This window comes from Vombatus ursinus, unplaced genomic scaffold (genome assembly GCF_900497805.2).
Source record: "Vombatus ursinus unplaced genomic scaffold, bare-nosed wombat genome assembly UNPS02014801.1, whole genome shotgun sequence".
NCBI lineage: Eukaryota > Metazoa > Chordata > Mammalia > Diprotodontia > Vombatidae > Vombatus > Vombatus ursinus.
Genome location: NW_020954579.1, coordinates 7,722,038 through 7,737,559, shown reverse-complemented (window position 1 = coordinate 7,737,559; position 15,522 = coordinate 7,722,038). Strand labels below are relative to the sequence as shown.

Genomic DNA, 15,522 nt, shown 5'->3' with positions numbered 1-15,522 from the left:
ACCCAGGGAGAAGATAGTAGCCTCTCCTCCCACCCTCTCAGCCTACAGTGTAGTGTGCCTGATCAAAATCAGTGTCCACCATTCATGCAGGGTGAGGGGGTGGGGCATATTGGCAAAGTCTCTGTAGCAGAAGTGAATTCCAGTATGGGCCCCAGGCACATGCCTGCTAGTTTGTGCATCCCTGCTGGGAGCATGGAGGCTAGTGAAAGTGGGTTACTGAACAAACACTAAGATTGTTGGCCTCTGCTATTCTGGATTTTACCGTGTTGGGTCTCTCTTTTTTGTCCTGTGGATTAAGTTGTAATTACTCTACATTTGGTATAGAATTCCTTTTTTTTTTTCTTTCTGGGTCCCCCTATCTTGCCCAGATTGGAAGTACAGAGACCATTCCTAGATCCAGTCCCACTGCTGATCAGCCCAAAGCTTTAACCTGCTCTGTTTCTGACCTGGGCCACTTCATCCCTGCTTAGGCATCCTGGTGGCCCCTGTGCTCCTTAGGGCTCACCATAGGGGTGCTAGACAGTGCATTCACCCTGTCAGCTTTTCTACTGTCACTCAGAACTCCTGAGTTCAAATGAACTGTGGGCACAAGCCTCCCCAAGAATAGATACTACAGGTGTGTGCCACCACGCCTGGCTCTGGGGTTTTATTTTTTGAGAGTTAGTGAGACTGGGGAAAATATTTAATTAGTTTATTTGTTGGTTCCATGACCCTTCTGTATTCAAGAAGCTTATGGTCTGTGCAGAATCAATATGTACACAGATAAGTGTGTATTTGTGTGTATGCATATACACACACACAAAACACAAATACAAAAATTGAAGGGGGGGGACAAGAACTGGGAGAGGAGCATTAATAATTAGAGAAATGCAATTGAAACAATTCTGAAGTTATATCTCACACTGATCAGATTGTAAAAAATGACCAAAAAAAGGAAATGACAGTTGTTGGAGAGACTACAGGAAAACAGGCACACTGCTGCTCTGTTTTTGTAAAGATGTTAATTGGTCCAGCCATTCTGGAAAGTAATTTGGAACTGCATCCCAAAAGTCAATCAGCAAACACTTATTAAGTGCCTTCTTTATGCCAGGAACTGTGCTATGTGCTGGGGATATAAAGAAAGGCAAAGACACGGGCTCACCCCCCCCCAAAAAAAGCAGGGGCTTCCAAGAATCTTCCACAGTCTAATGGGGAAACAACATGCAAATTATTGTGTACAAACAAGGTATATACAAGGATAAATTAGAAATAATCAAAAGAGGGAAGGTATTAGAATTTAGGGGAGATCACTTTCTTGGGAGGTGGGATTTTAGCTGAGACTTGAAGGAAGTCAGGAAAGCCAAGAGGTAGAGATGAGAAAGAAAGAACATTCCAGATAGGGGACAGCCAGGCAAAGGTGCACACCCTTTGACTCAGTTATACTACTGCTAGTCCATTACCCTGAAGAGGGGAAAGAAAGAGATAAAGGACCCATGGATACAAAAATAATCATAGCAGATCATCTTCTTGTGGCAAAACCTAGAAACTAAGGGGGTGCCCATCTGTTTGGGAATCACTACACAGTTAAGTAATGTTACCAACCAGGGAGATCACTTATCAGTTTGTCTGTCTCTCTCTGTCTCTGTCTCTCTCTCTCTCTCCCCCTCTCCGTCTCTCTCTCTCTGTCTCTCTCACTCTCTCGCCCGGTTAAGTGACTTGCCTAGCTAGTAAGTATCATGTGTCTCAGGCTGGGTTCGAGCTCAACTCTTCCTGACTCCAGGGCCGGTGCTCTATCCACTATGCCATCTAGCTGCCCCTATCAGTTTCTCTCTTGAGTGCAAATGTGTTTGCCACCTTCTCCACTACCTCCTTCCTTCCTTATTCACTTCAACTCTTGACTCATTTTTCTTTTCCACTTAATCTCTTTCCATCATCCTCTGTGATTTCAGTATAAATTAATATAGTTTTCAACAATCACTTCCATAAGCTTTTGAGTTTTAAATTTTCTCCCCCTCCTTCTCCTCCACCCTCCCCAAGACAGTGTACAATCTGATAGAGACTCTGCATACACATTCCTATTAAACATATTTTCACATTACTCATGTTGTAAAGAAGAATTAGAATCAGTATCCCTCTTAAAGACTCTTTTGACAGCCTGACTTCACAGTTCCTTTACCTCCTCAGTTTTAGTTACCTTTCTCTCCAGGCTGCTGTAGCCACCTTTGTAGAATGGTCGTCCCCATCATCTTCCTTTGTTCTGGTGCTGCCAACCTGGTGGGAAAGACATGAACCCTGGGGCTGGCTATATATGTATGCCCTTTCACTGTAACTGGATTCTCACTGCAGTTCAGTGGTCCTTGTTGGTTTCTCTCGTTGACTTTTCATTGCATTTTTCTCATCAGCTGTTCCAAAGCTGGCCCTATCATCAGAGATTCAGACCATCTAGCAAAAATGCTCCCTCAAAGCATTTCTGTGGTCACATCCTCCTCTACCTCTTCAGAATTTCCTCATTCATCTTTCCCTTCATTTTTTTCCTATCTCAAAAGGTAGTGTCCCCCTTCTCACATCCTTTCCAATGCTAGCATCATAGATTCAGAGTGGGAATGGGCTGCAAAGACTATCTAATCCACCTCATTCATTTTACAAATGAGGAAAATGAAGTCAAGAGGTTAATTAGGTGACTTTGCCCAAGGTCACACAGTTGTTAGTAATAAAGCTCGATTTTGAACCCAGGCCCTCTAGTTACAAATCTGGCAATCTTTCCTCTGACAGATTTCTACCTTACACTAATCTGTCCATTTCATCAATTATTTCCTCTTTTGTATCTTAAAATCTCTTTAATTTTATTGACTTCATTTTTGCTCATTGACATGCTCAGGGTTACACTATCTTTAAACAAACTCCCCCCAATTCCCTCTTTGAACTGTACTTTCTTATTTCTGTCTCTCATTGCCAGACTTTTCTTTAAAAAGGGATATGTACTGTCTACCTTCACTTCCTCACCATTTCTTCAATCCTGTACCCCTTCTAATTTGATTCTCTCACACCACTTTCCTAAATGATCTCTCTAGTGTTACCAGTGACTTTTGTTTGCAAAATTCAGTGGTGTTTGTCTTCATTTTTCTGGGGAAGTAGTTGCAAAATTTCATTGTATCTACTTAGTCTTCATTTTCCTCAATGTCTTTAATACTATTGGCCACTCTGCCCCCTTGAAATAAATGGCCTTGCAGCTTTAACTTCTATGATTCTGTAACCACTGCAAAAAATTCTTATCCCTTAGCCATGTGAAACAACTAGAGACCATTTGAGTGTGAGATTATGTGGGACAGACTATAAGCACAAGAGGAAAGATTAGAAAAAAGACAGATCATTGTGGTTTAGAAGAGCTGAAGAAGGCCCCTGCTGAGATGCAATGGAAATATAGGTAAGTCTTAAATAAGGAGAGTACAAGCTCCAAAGGGCATTCATTGAATCCAACCCCCACATCTTACAGATGAGGAAACTGAGAGGTGAAGTGACTTGCCCAGGGTTACAGAGGTGGTTGGCATGAGAGCAGGATCTAAACCCATGTCTTTCTGACCTCAGGTCTAGTGCCCTACCCAGTGCACCATGGTACTGTTTTCAAAGTAGCTTGCAAGCTAGTAATACATAAATTATCACATGATAAAGAAGTGTTGGAGCATTTGAACCCAAGTCCAGTAAACTGTCCACTTATTCTATGTTATAATTGCTGTTGTGGTTGTCATTGTGAGTGTTTAGTTGGAATTAGTGCAGAAATCTAGCTGTCACGCAAAACATTTGTGAACTCAGAACAATGGAGAAAAATCATTGAACTTCCTTGAATTAAAAAAAGATCAATAGAAATAGTATGCCTGGAAATACATCATCAGTCAAAACAAAAAAAAAGAGAGAGAAAAGAAACGGCATTCTAGGCAGGAGGAAGTCAGCAAAGCATAAAGGCAGCAATGGATGTCTGTACAAATGGAGAGTAAGTGGATCTGCCCAACTGAATGAAGGACCTTGAAAACCAGGTCAGAAAGTTTGACGAGAAAGGCAATTATATGTTCTTGAGTAGGGAAGTGACATACTCCAATTTAGGAGTCATTTAGTCAACAATCATTTATTAAGCTGTTAAGGGCAGCTAGGTGGCACAGTGGATAAAGAGAGCACCAGGCCTGGAGTCAGGAAGACCCGAGTTCAAATGTGGCCTCACACACTTACTTACTAGCTGTATGACCGTGGACAAATCACTTTACCCTGTTCGCTTCACTTTTCTCATCTGTAAAATGAGCTGGAAAGGAAATGGCAAACCACTCGAGTATCTTTGCCAAGAAAACCCCAAATGGGGTCGCGAAGAATCAGACATGACTGAACAACAAAATTTATTAAGCACCTCCTATGTAAGCCAGGCAGTCTTTGCTAGGATATAAAGATAAACATGAAACTGTCCCTGCCCTTAGGGAGCTTACACTCTATCAGGGCTACACTATTCTTATAAGTAGAGACAAAATAAGTAACAAGGTAATGGTCTGGGGAATGCCACTGGCAGCTGGGGGATCATTGAGAGTTTGTGAAATTCAAATAGGGAAAAAGGTCTGTAGTTAGCTAGGAGACTTACGTAAGCCTGGGTGTGAAGTGAGGTATGCTTGGGCCAGCTTGCAGTATTTCTATCATTCTGTGCTTTATTCATTTAACAAATATTTAGTGACTTATGTTCAAGTCGTGTGTGTGTATGTATGTATATATTACATCTATGTATATATCTATATAGATGGAGTCTGCCCTTTGGGAGCTTAGTTGAGAGTATAAGATATATACTTACAATTTTGATGAATGTATGTTTTCATCAGTGTGAGGCTTTATGGGGTAGGTTGGATCAGATCTTAGTTGAACCTTAAAAGATGCATGCCAGTTCCAGAAGGACAGAGCCTACTAGGTAGGAAGGCTAGCATAAGCAAAGAATGGGGGCAAGAAGGCAAAAAGACATGTTTCAGGGCAAGGTGAATGACTCAGTTAGTTTATGGTAGCAAATTGGTCTGGAAGAATAGCTTGGGGCTACATCAACGAGGGCCTTGAATGCCAATCTGAGAAATTCAGGGTTTGTCTGCTGGGCAGTACTGAGTTATTGGAGGCTTTTAAGCAGGAGACTTAGATTGAATTATAAAATTTTAGAGTTTCAAAGAGGCTTTAGGGATCTTTGCTACCTTTTACTTTGAGTTTGGAAGGTCCATTCACTCTCCTTCCACATAGATGTAACCCACACTCATTTCTGCCTCCTTGACTTTCTTTGTTTATGCTAAAAGTAAATGTTTAAGGAAGACAACTGGTGACTTCATGTAAATACATTTGAAGGGTAGAAATGAGAGACAGGGAGGCTTCCAAGTAAGAGATTCTCTTTAGGTTCTGAACTAGGGTGATAGCCATAAGAATAGGAAAGAGAGACTGGAAGGAGATAGGACGGAAGAATTACTGCTCACTCTGTGACGACCAGATGGGGCTTGAGGGAAAGCAAAGTCAAAGATGACTCCAAAGTTTGGATCCTGGATGATAGGGAAAATGGTAGTGCCATTAACAGTAATAGAAGTCAGAGGAAGGAGCTGTTTTGCAAGAAATAAGGGTTTAAGATCCCAAGAAATGGAGGGAAGAAGGAGCAGCATAAGCAAGGACATAAAGACATATTGGATGAGTATAGCTTGTATGTGTGGACAGTAAGTAAGGAGATTAATAATAATGATAATAATAGCTAACATTTATATATTCTTGTATGTACTATGTGCCAGGCACTATTCTCATTGCTTTAAAGTTATGATCTCTTTTGAGCCTCACAACAACTCTGGGAGGTAGGTGCTATTTGAAGTAATGATTAATAAATTGACTGTAGATAAAATTAAAACCCTCATTTTACAGATGAGGAAGCTGAGGCAAACAGGTGAAGTGACTTTCCTAGGATCACATAGCTAGAAAGTATGTGAGGGCAGATTTGAACTCAAGTCTTCCTGACTCTAGACCTAGTACCCTATCTATCCACTGCAACACCTAGCAATCTGAGGTGTGTTTAATGGGGGGGAAATGACAAAATTTGATCATGGACAAGATTCAGGGGATAAAAGAGAGGCAAGAGTCAAAGATAACTCTAAGGGTTTTTTGTCTTGGAGTGAGGGAAAATTGGTGCCAATTATAGGGGAACCTATTTAGGGGCCTGTGCAGAGGCAAAAATGAGGTCACTTTGATATGACTAAGTTTGAGCAGGACGTCCAAGTAGAGATAGTCATGTATACCATTGAATATGTAGGACTGGAGTTAGAGGTAAGAATGCAGAATTGGTGATTTAGGAGTCATCTGAATAAAGGTAATCATTGAGGCCATGGAAATTGAGAGAGGGAATTAAGGATAGCCCCTCAGAAGATGGCGCAGGAGGATGGAAGGAGTTTGAGAAGACAAAACAGTAGCAGTTCTAGAGGTGGGAAAACCCTCCAGACCATGAAAAAGTGCTTTGTCAAGGAAATGAAGGGACAGCCGAGGGTTTTAAGAAGGAGTAATAAGTCCAGAGTGTCCAGTTCAGCAGGAAGATCAAGAAGAATCAGAAGAGAAAAAACGTCATTGGATTTGACAAAGAGGTCATGGAATGGAGGGGACCATCAAGACTGTCTGGTTCTGCTTTCTCATTTTTATAGATGGGGACGTGGAGGCCCAGAAAGAAGGCATTTGACTGAGGGCACAAATGTCATAAGAAGTAGGGTCTTGGAGTTTCTCACCTAGGTGGCGTTGGGGGAGAGGAGGAGGAGAAAGTTACACTCTCTATGATTAGGGAGAGGGGATGGAAGGTCCCTGGTCCCTACAGGAAGGAGACTTGAGCTCTAGATTGCACCCCATTTAATTGACTCCATGGCAGAGAGAGATCAGTTTTAGCAGAGGCATCATGGAATGATACAAAGAAAGCTACACCTTAAATCAAAAGGGACCTGGATTCAAGTTATGCTTCTGATGCTTACTACCTCTATAACCTGGAGCAAATCACTTAACCTCCCTGTGTTTCAACTTTGGGTGATGGTAGGAATCAGATGAGGTGGGCAGCTAGGTGGCATAGTGGATACAGCACTAGCCCTGGAGTCAGGAGGACCTGAGTTCAAATGTGGCCTCAGACATTTAACACTTACTAGCTGGGTGCCCCAGGGCAAATCACTTAGCCCTGATTCTCTCTCTGTCTCTCTGTCTCTCTGTCTCTGTCTCTGTCTCTCTCTCTCTCTCTCTCTCTCTCTCTCTCTCACACACACACACACACACACACACACACACAGAATCAGATGAGGTAATATACTTAACATGCTTTGTAAACCTTCAAGAATTCTCTAAAAACCAACTATTATTGTTATTCAAGTGGTGGATACAGAAGCCAAGTTGCTGGGGATCAAGAAGGGAAAGAGCTACCATGGGAATTGCTAAAGTGTCTCCCACTTCAAACCAGCTATTTAGCTAGTACCTATAGGGTACACTCCATTAGGCTTATTTCTGTTTTCTCTGTAAAGGAAAAAGATGTTGAAACAAATGTCTAACAAAGAGTTGATGTCCAGGGCAGCTAGGTGGTGTGGTAGATAGAGCACCGGTCCTGGAGTCAGGAGGACCTGAGTTCAAATGGGGTCTCAGACACATAACACTCACTAGCTGTGTGACTCTGGGCGAGCCACTTAACCCCATTGCCTAGCAAAAAAAAGAAAAGAAAAGAAAACCCAAAGACTTGATGTCCAAGATGAGTGAGGAAATAGTAAGAGTGTAGTTAACTAGCTGATCTTGATGAATTCAAGACACCTTGCCCAAATGAATTAACTACATCCACACATCTTGAGACAAGTGGTCAGTGTATCTGCTGAGCTACTGTTAGTGGTATTTGTAAGCTCATGGGAAATGAGAGAAAACATACTAACAATTGATGCTTTCTAACAGTCAGAGTCAGGAAAACCTTTCTAACAATCAGCTTTTCAGAAGTGGAATGAGCTGCCCTGAGAGCTGGGTTTCCTTTTCTTAGAGGTCTTTTTAAAGAGGTTGGATGATCACTGGCCAGGTATGTTATAGTGGGGAGGGCTTTGGTGTATGGATTGTACTAGATGGCTGCTCAAATCAACTCTCAGGATTCTGTGATTCTGTCATCTTATGCTTAGCGTCAGGAGAGTGGGAGTGGAAGAGATAGCAGAGAATTCCATGGGGAATGTCAAATAGAACCTAGGACTGGTGATGTCGTGATGCATTTGTCTTCAGTTACTGCCCTAGTTTCATTGTGCTTTTTGACTCTGATTTTTTTGTAGTTTCCACTTTGTCACCTGTTGTTGGAAGATGGGGGTCTGAATAGGACCATCATTTTGTCTTCTTGTTTTTGATGCTTCTCTGTTGCTTTGGGCTTCATGGAGAGATTGAATTTCCCTGCTGAGCAAGGAAATGTTTCTCTTCCATGAGAATTCTATGGTATATAGTTCTTATGGAGTGCTTTTGTCCCTTCCTTATATTGACTTTATTTAAGTTTTTTTTTTAATATGAAAGAGCATTACATGCTCCTCAATTTGTTTAAATTTGCATCTCCATTATCTTTCATTAATTTATTTCCATCAATCTTTTCACATGGGCTTAATGGACTTTTTCTGGTAATATGGGTCTGGATCAATTTTCTTAAATTGATGACGATTTTGCATAGAATATAATAAGCTCTAAGGATTTTCCCTTTTATAGATTAAGACATGGAAGAGGCTTTTAGAAATTGTCCAGTCCAATCCCATTTTTAGATGAGAATACTGGCTGGACTAGTGTCTCATGGGTAGTAAGGTATAGATATGGGATTTAAACTCAGGTCTTTTGATTCCAAATCCAGTGTGCTTTCCACCACACTGTATCACATCACTAAGCACTTTCCTCATAAGGACCCTGAGGAAACTGAGGTGAAGAGACTTCCCACAGTCACACAATCGGTCCATAAAAATTGATTATTTGCCAAGCACTGTGCTGTGCTGAGGATACAGAGAAAAGCAAAAATGGTTCCTGCTGTCAAGTAGGTTACATTCTAATGCTAGAGACAATGTGTAGATGAATGAGAACAAACAAGATAATTAAATAGTACCCTTAGGAGGTAGGGCACTAACACCTGAGGCAGCAGTAAAGACCTCCTGCAGAAGGTGCTACTTAAGCTGAATCTTGAAAGAAGGCAGGAATCCCGAGAGGTGGAGGTAAGGAGAGCACTGTTGGCATGAGAGGCAGCCTGTGTAATGGGCTGATAGGGATCCGATTGTTGTTTGAGGAAAAGCAACAGTAGTAGGTCAGTATGGCTGAACCATAGAATGTTGGAGGGGAGTACTGTCTAACTAATGCCAATTGGTTTGATAACTGTTTTAAAATGTAGTTTGAGATTTGGAAGCATTATTTCCCTTTGATTCCTACATTTGTCCATTATCTCCCCTAAATATTCCAGATCTTTTGCTCCTCGAAATGAACTTTATTTTTTTGTCTAGTTCTGTTAAGTATCTCTTTGATAATTTGATTGGTATAGCATTAAAACTACAAACTAACTTTGGTCATTTTTATTATGTTGGCAAGGACTAGCCATGAGAGCTTACTATTCTTCTAGTTATTTAAGTTTTATTTCTTTGAGGAATACTTTGTAATTGAATCTATAAAAGTAAGTGTGTGCTTTGGTTGATTGACTCTCAAATATTTTATGCATTCTGTAGTTATTTTGAGTATGAACTCTTTCTATTATTGAATTTTGGATTTATTATTAAATAGAAATGTTGTTGAATTTTGTGGGTTTATTTTGTAGTCTGCAACTTAGCTGAAGCTCTGATTTGTTTTAATTAATTTCTTTGGCAGTTCCCCAGGATTTTCTATGTAAATTATCATGTCAGCAAAGAGGGATAGTTTTACCTCTTTTTTACTTACATTTATATTTTGTTGTGACCTCTAGCATTTCTAGAACAATATCAAATAAAAATTTCAGGAAGAGAGGGCATCCTTGTGTTTCCAGTGTGTCCCCATTGCATAGGATACTTGCTTTTGCTTTTAGATACATACTTTTTATGATTAAAAAAAAAGACCCTTTAATTCATCTTCTTTGTAGGGTCTTGACATAAATGAGTTTTGTACTATGTCAAAAGCTTTTTCTACACCTTTTTTTTTTTTTTTTTTTTTTGCTTTTTGGTGAGGCAATCAGGAGTTAAGTGACTTGCCCAGGGTCACACAGCTAGTAAGTGTCAAGTGTCTGAGGCTGCATTTGAACTCAGGTCCTCCTGACTCTTAAGGCTGGAGCTCTATCCACTGCGCCACCTACCTGCCCCCACTGTGCCACCTACCTGCCCCTGCAACTCTTAAGATAATCATATGGCTTTAGATGTTTTTGGTTTTAATATGATTAATTATATTGATTGTTTTCCTAATCTTGAATCATCCTTTTGCCCTTGGAATAAATCCACATTGTTCATAATGAACATTTTCTTGTAGAATCAGCTATATAGTATGTTTTACAGGATTTTATTTAAAAATTGTGAATCAGTATTCACTAATAATATTCATAGACAACTTTTTTGAGGAGTTTGGCTGTGAAAAGGAGGAGAGATATAAGGAGATAGCTTTGTGGAATGTTGGGATCAAGTGAAAGATTTTTAAGGATGAGGGAGACCTGGGCATGTTTCATCAGAAGAAGCCTGTAAATAAGGAGGAATAGAAAATTAGAGATGATAATGGGTATGATCTTCTGTAAGAAACTGGAGGGGATGGGATCAAGGGTACAGATAGAGGAGTTGATTTTGGCCAGGACTAAACATGTATGAGAGACTGGAGTAAAGGATGAGAGAGTGGGAGATGCTGTCAAGGAGTTTTGAAATGTAGAGTAAGGGAACTACTTGACATAACTATAGTTAGTGGAAGAATTCATATGATAAGCAAAAGATAGAGGTTATTACAAAAGGCAATTTCAATTAGCATATAAAAACTACAAAATCAGTGCAGCTAGAATAAGAAGAAAAGCAATGGTTTGGACAAGTCTTTTCAAGTGTCTCTGATAAGGGTGACATCCAAAATGTATAGGGAATTTACACAAATATATAAATTACTTCTACCAGTATACCTTTTCTACAGTTTATAGTCTTAGGGCATGGCAAAATCCATAGTGTTGGAGAGGCTAAAGAAAAACAAACTAGGGGCAGTTAGGTGGCACAGTGGATAGAGCTCTGGCCTTGGAGTCAGGAGGACCTGAGTTCTAATCTGGCCTCAGACACTTGACACTTACTAGCTGTGTAACCCTGGGCAAGTCACTTAACCCCAACTGCCTTGCCAAAAAAAAAGAAAAGAAAGGAAAAGAAAAAAAGAAAAACAAACTATAAATTGATCTAACTGTTCTGGAAAACAATATGGAATTATGTGAGAAAAGTTACTAAACTGTTCATGCGCTTTGATCCCATCATCTCATAGCTGAGCACACATACCCTGATGAAGTTGGTGACAGAAAGTTCTCTTATATGCTGAAATGTGCATAAAAACATTTTTGTAGTAGTAGCGAAAATATGAGGAAAAGTCTATGTGTATTGACTGGCAGGTGCCTAAATAAATAGTAGTGTATGGATATGATGGGATATTATTGTGGGGTAAGGAATTAAGAGAATGGGGAAGACTTGGAAGAACTGGTACAGAGTGAAGAAAGCAAAGTCAGGAAAATAATATGTGATTATGGTAATGCAAATGACTACAACACTAAAAGACAATAGAATTCCTATTACATGCATTGACCAATGTTGTTTATAGATGATTGATGGTGGAATATGCTTCCTTTTCTCTGTAGAGAGGTTGGGGACTACAAGTGGTATGACCTCTCTGCAATAACTTGACATTATTGACCACTGTCGGCTCCTAGACAGTCTCATATCTATGAGTTTTTGTGATAATTGCTCTCTTGGTGCTATTCCTACCTATTCTGTTCAATCTCCTTTGATAGAACAACATTCATGTCACACGTATTAATAGTGGGTGCCTCTCTCTGCCACAGTCTCTGTTCCGAATTGCTTTCTCTGCTGTCTCTATATTCTGTCTTGATGACTTCATCAGCTCCCATAGGTTCAATCGTTTCTATGCAGATGACTCTTAGATCTTACATATCCATCCCCAGTCTCTCTCCTGAACTCTAGTTCGGAATCACCTGTTATATTGTCTATTGTATGTTTCCAACTAGGTATCCCAATCAAATTCAACATGTCTAAAACAATTGATTTCCTTTACCTTTAACCCCACCCATTCTCTGCACTAACCTATTGAGCCCGATTGAGGGCACCACCTTCCAATCATCCAGGTTGACAACCTCTGAATCATCCCTGACTTCTCACTATCATTCACCCCACATATCCAGTCAGTTGCCATATCTTATTATTTCTGGCTCTTTCGCCTCATGTTCATCCCCTTTTCTCCACTCTAATGGTGACCAAAATGATGTGGTTTAGGTCTCACCATGTCACCCCCAACTCAAACTGCAGTGTTTCCCTGTTACCCCTAGGATCAATAGAAACTCTGTTGATGTAAAGCTCTCCTCACCTGTCTCTCTCCTTTCCTTCCAGTCTTCCGACATGCTACTCCATTTCCAGGCACACTTCATTCCAGCCATTCTGGCCCAGCCCCATCTTCCTTCTCCATGCCTTGGCACTGCGTGACCCTCACCTGGAATGCTCTCTCTTCTCACCTTTACTTCTGAGAGTGGTCAGCCTCCTTGAGGGAGTTCAGCTCTGATCAGTGCAAAAACTAACAACTCCCCCAGAGGGCCGGTGATAAAGCATTCTTCCCACCTGTAACAGAGGCGTACATATTTGGACATGACCAATGTGGAAATTTGCTTTGCCTGACAGTGCATATTTGTTAAAATGGTTTATGTCTTTTTTTTTCAACTGGGAAGGATACAAGGAGAGGGGAATAAGGGATAGGTTCCCCCCAAATAAAAATTAAAATGAGAAGAAAACAAAAGGAATACTAAAAGGAATCAAGACAAAGCTTAGAAATGTACATGTGTTGAATCTGTCATATTAATTAAAAAGAAAAATAAGCTCTACATAAAAGAGTCATACTTTCATGGACAATCCTACCCTTCTGTTCCACAATGTACTTGAAATGTTCATTTTATTTGGTGTCTGTTAAGTTCAGAGCAAATAAAATGGGGGAAAAAAGACTCGGTTCAAGTGCCTTTCCCAGTCTGTCTGTCTTGCCCCAACTCTGATCCCCAGCTTCCCATGTTTTCCTGTACAAGGTTAGCAGGTGCCTGCTTTGTCTATGTCGTGTATGTACCTACATATGTACATATCTCCTCCACTGGGATGTAAGATTCTTGAGGATAGGGATTGTTTGACTCTATCTTTGTATCCCCATCACTTAGCATAGTGCCTGGTACGTAGTAGGTGCTTAATAAATGTTTACTGGTTTGTTGTTTGATGGCTTACTGGAGTTAGTAGGATTAAAAAAAAATAGTTTTTAAAAGGAAAGGTTTTGCCATAGCTGACATCATGGTCAGCATTTTTAGAGGGCTTTGTTAGAAACCTTCTATCTATCACATTTAAATAATTAAATTGGTTCTTCACAGTGGATGGCTTTAATAGAGAAAGGCTGGGGGCCCTTGATGGGAGACCATACCTGGAATTGCAAGTTGAACTGGGTCGACCCCATCGATAGAGCTGGGGCCATGATGAAGCCGTTTGCTCCCATGATGGTTTCTTTGACTGTAGCATTCTGGTACTCCAGTTTAAAGGGCACCAAACTCCCCCAAGATGTTTAAGGGGTGTAATCCCTTCTCAATTTTTGTATAGACATGGCTAAAGTTATAGATCCTTGGAGCAAGAAGTGACCTTAGAAGTCTAGTAGTCTGGCCCCCAGTTTTATTTGCAGACAAAGAATCCTATGCCCATGGGGGAAGTGGTTTGCCCAGTATCCTACAACTAGTTAGTGGTAGAGCCAAGGATAGAGTCATGGTCTCTTGACTCTTTCAGTGAAATGTTACTGCCTCTCCCATATATGGAAACATTGACAGTCGCATACATTCAGATATGTAGTTACCAAAATTTTGGAAACTGTCTTCCATATGTAGATGTCAGAAATGTGGAAAGTTTCTTCCACATTAACCTCTTTATGGACCTCTGGAAATCGTTCAGAAGCCTTCCTGTTTTTTATTTCTTACCTTTTACTGTAAGTTCTTAGGACTTTTTACATGCTTTGCTCAGACCTCCAGCAGCCAGTCATAGAATGATGGAGCTGGGAAGGAGGGCCTCAGATCTTGTAGCTCAGATGAGGAAATGAAGGCCTAGAGAAGTTAAAGGACTGGCCCAAGGTCTCTGATACAAATTCACTCGTTAGCTTTTAGTTGTAAGGAGTCCAGGCTTGCTGATCCAGGTCAGGGACCTTGCCTCAAGGTTTCATCTTTAGTTTCTGAACCTGAACTTGAGGTACCAGGTTTCCATTCCCCTCTTGGTGCCTGAGCTTTCTTGGTTCCCTGGGCTCAGAGATGGGTTGTGCCAGATCCTCAATGGCCTTTTCTGCTTCTGCCACTGTGCCTGGATGCCTCATCTGCCCTCCAGCCCCACCTTGCTCCCTAGATCAGTCAAAGGTTCTTAACTTTTCTCTGTAGTGTAGTAGACCCCTTCCTTTGGTGCTGGTGAGGACAGCAGACCCTTTCTCAGAATATGTTAAAATGAAAAAAATGAAATACTTAGGATTACAGAGGAAAAACACAGTTATCAATTTTTTTTAAAAGCCCAAATTTGTGACCCCAGGTTCAGAGCTCCTGCTCCAGACCACAGGGGTTTCTCTACAGTGCCCGGCAAATAGTAGGCATTTAATAAATACTCATTGACTGAAGGATGAGAAGTAGTACAGGGTACAAGTGACATGAGGCACCCCCCACCCCCCCACCCTCCCACCCCTGGGACAGGGGATGACTCACAGGCCCAAAGAGGATGGAAGTAACACAAGCCCTCTCTGCTGGAGGGGAGGAGAACTGCAGGAAGCACTCCAGGAGGCCTAAGGACCACAGCACCCATGAAGGACTCACTGGCCAGGAAGGGGGCAAGCATGGGCCAGAGGAGGAGCCAGGCCTGCTGCCTTCTGCTGGGAAATGTTTTTGTGACAAAGAAAGAGCTAGGGGATGTCTTAGGTAAATAATTTGGCTACTCATTGCCCAGCAGGACATGTTTGTTTATAACGAGTAGTGGAATTGTCCAAAAAATGTAGAGAATAAAGATGCATGTGGTCCTTTTGGTGACCTGATTTAAATGAGCTGGAATTGCCTCTGCTTTGGCGTTTTCCTATAGATGGCAGAGTTTATCAGCTTCTGTTTCTCATAAATGTTTCATCTTCATGTCATATTTTCACAGATTGCTGTGTCAAAAGAGTATATAGCTCACTGCTGTTTTATTGGTCCTGCCTCATATAGTTTTAAAAAGAGAGAGAAATGTAACATTCAAATTGTAATTCAGGCCCTTCGTTTTCAGTGCTTTGGGTATAACGAAAGCTTGGTTTCCTCGTGCCTTTTGAATATGACGTTTT

At 41.0% G+C, this 15,522-nt stretch overlaps 1 protein-coding gene across 9 annotated transcripts in view; it reads left to right on the top strand.

Moving 5' to 3' along the window:
- Nucleotides 1–15,522, top strand: part of GJC1 (gap junction protein gamma 1) — a 41,424-nt gene that overhangs the window by 18,129 nt on the left and 7,773 nt on the right. The gene's annotated exons all lie outside the window — the stretch shown is intronic.